The following is a 2759-nucleotide window of genomic DNA, read 5'->3' on the forward strand; positions in this document are numbered from 1 at the left end:
TTAATAATGATATGGGTATTAACAACAACTCGGGTACGAGAATTGGTTGGCGGAACCATCTCGTTAACAACAAACAATGTAGTAATATTTTGCTTCCAGCCCCTCTTGTTGTAGGAGAAAATTGGCTTTATGCAAAACTTATAGCCCCACCTGCCAAATATGCATGTAGAGATAGTTGATTATTATTTTTACCCCTCTCTTTGATGACTTGCCGCATATTCCATATGCTGACCTACACGGCTGCAACGTATCATGTTGCAGAGTATTTTTCCGACCAGGAGTGAGGCTACGATCTACGCTCAGCGACATGCATGGAGTCGGATGGACTCGTCTACCTGATGCTTCCGCTAGTCTTCGTTAGATATCTGATGAGATGGCCTTCAGCCACTTTATTGTAATCCATTATTGTAAGAAAGTACTCGATATGAGATTTCGTTTAATAAAGCTGTGTGATTGAACTCTTGATATATACATTGATGTAGTGAGTGTGTACCAGCATGATCTTGGGATGGTACGAAAACACCAGAGGCTTGACTCGTCTTGAGTCGGGTCGCTACATATACCCATACCTACTCAAATCATCGGTGAGAGTGAGAACATAACGATAGACACCGCGAGCTTCAATGTTCATTGGACCACACACATCGGTATGTATTATTTCCAATAAGTCGGTTGCTCTCTCCATTATTCCTGAGAATGGAGTGTTAGTCATCTTGCCCATGAGGCACGGTTCGTATGTGTCAAATGATTCAAAGTCAAGAGACTCTAATAGTCCATCTGTATGGAGCTTCTTCTTGCGCTTAAGGCAGATATGACCAAGGCGGCAGTGCCACAAGTATGTGGGACTATCATTATCAACTTTACATCTTTTGGTACTCATACTATGAATATGCGTAACATCACGATCGAGATTCATCAAGAATAAACCATTCACCAGCGGAGCATGACCATAAAACATATCACTCATATAAATAGAACAACCATTATTCTCTGACTTAAATGAGTAGCCGTCTTGCATTAAGCAAGACCCTGATACAATGTTCATGCTTAAAGCTGGTACTAAATAACAATTATTAAGGTTTTAAAACTAATCCCGACGGTAGATGTAGAGGGAGCGTGCTGACGGCGATTACATCGACCTTGGAACCATTCCCGACGCGCATCGTCACCTCGTCCTTGGCCAGTCTCCGCTTATTCCGCAGTTCCTGCTTTGAGTTGCAGATGTGAGCAACAACACCGGTATCAAATACCCAGGAGCTACTACGAGCGCTGGTAAGGTACACATCAATAACATGTATATCACATATACCTTTAACGTTGTCGGCCTTCTTGTCCGCTAAGTATTTGGGGCAGTTCCGCTTCCAGTGACCTTTTCCCTTGCAATAGAAGCACTCAGTCTCAGGCTTGGGTCCATTCTTTTTCTTCTTCTCGGCATCTGGCTTATCGGGCGCGGCAACAACTTTGCCGTCTCTCTTGAAGTTCTTCTTACCCTTGCCTTTCTTGAAACTAGTGGTCTTGTTAACCATCAACACTTGATGCTCTTTCTTGATTTCTACTTCTGCAGACTTGAGCATTGAGTACAACTCGGGAATGGTCTTCTCCATCCCTTGCATGTTGTAGTTAAGCACAAAGCCTTTGTAGCTTGGTGGGAGAGACTGGAGGATTCTGTCAATTATAGCATCATCCGGAAGTTCGACTCCAAGTGAAGTCAGACGACCGTGTAACCCAAACATTTTGAGTATGTGCTCACTGACAGAACTGTTCTCCTCCATCTTACAGCTAAAGAACTTGTCGGAGACTTCATATCTCTCGACACGGGCATGAGCTTGAAAAACTAGCTTCAGCTCCTGGAACATCTCATATGCTCCGTGTTGCTCAAAACGCCTTTGGAGCCCCGTTTCTAAATTGTATAACATGCCACACCTAACCAGAGAGTAGTCATCACTCCACGTTTGCCAGACGTTCAGAATGTCCTGGGCTGCTGCGGGAGCGGGAGGGTCACCTAGCAGCGCATCAAGGACATAAGCCTTTTTAGCTGCTTCAAGGATGAGCTTCAAGTTGCGAACCCAGTCCGCATAGTTGCTACCATCATCTTTCAGCTTGTTTTTGTGTAGGAATGCGTTGAAATTGAGGTTGACGTTGGCCATCTACAATATTTATGAAGACAACTTTTAGACTAAGTTCATGACAATTAAGTTCATTTAATCAAATTAAGTATGAACTCCCACTTAAATCGACATCCCTCTAGTCATCTAAGTGATACATGATCCATGTTGACTAACTCGTGTCCGATCATCACGTGAGACGGACTAGTCACCATGGTGAGCAACTTCATGCTGATCGTATTCAACCATATGACTCATGTTCGACCTTTCGGTCTCTTGTATTCGAGGTCATGTCTGTACATGCTAAGCTCGTCGAGTCAACCTAGGTGTTTCGCATGTGTAAATCTGGCTTACACCCGTTGTATGCGAACGTTAGAATCTATCACACCCGATCATCACGTGGTGCTTCGAGACAACGAACCTTCGCAACGGTGCACACTTAGGGGAATACATTCTCGAAATTTTAAGAGGGATCATCTTATTATGCTACCGTCGTTCTAAGCAATAAGATGTAAAACATGATAAACATATCAATGCAATCATATAGTGACATGATATGGCCATTATCATCTTCGCCCTTTCGATCTCCATCTTCAGGCATCACATGATCATCATCGTCACCGGCGTGACACCATGATCTCCATCATCATGATC

Source organism: Hordeum vulgare, chromosome 7H (genome assembly GCF_904849725.1).
Source record: "Hordeum vulgare subsp. vulgare chromosome 7H, MorexV3_pseudomolecules_assembly, whole genome shotgun sequence".
Taxonomy (NCBI): Eukaryota; Viridiplantae; Streptophyta; class Magnoliopsida; order Poales; family Poaceae; genus Hordeum; species Hordeum vulgare.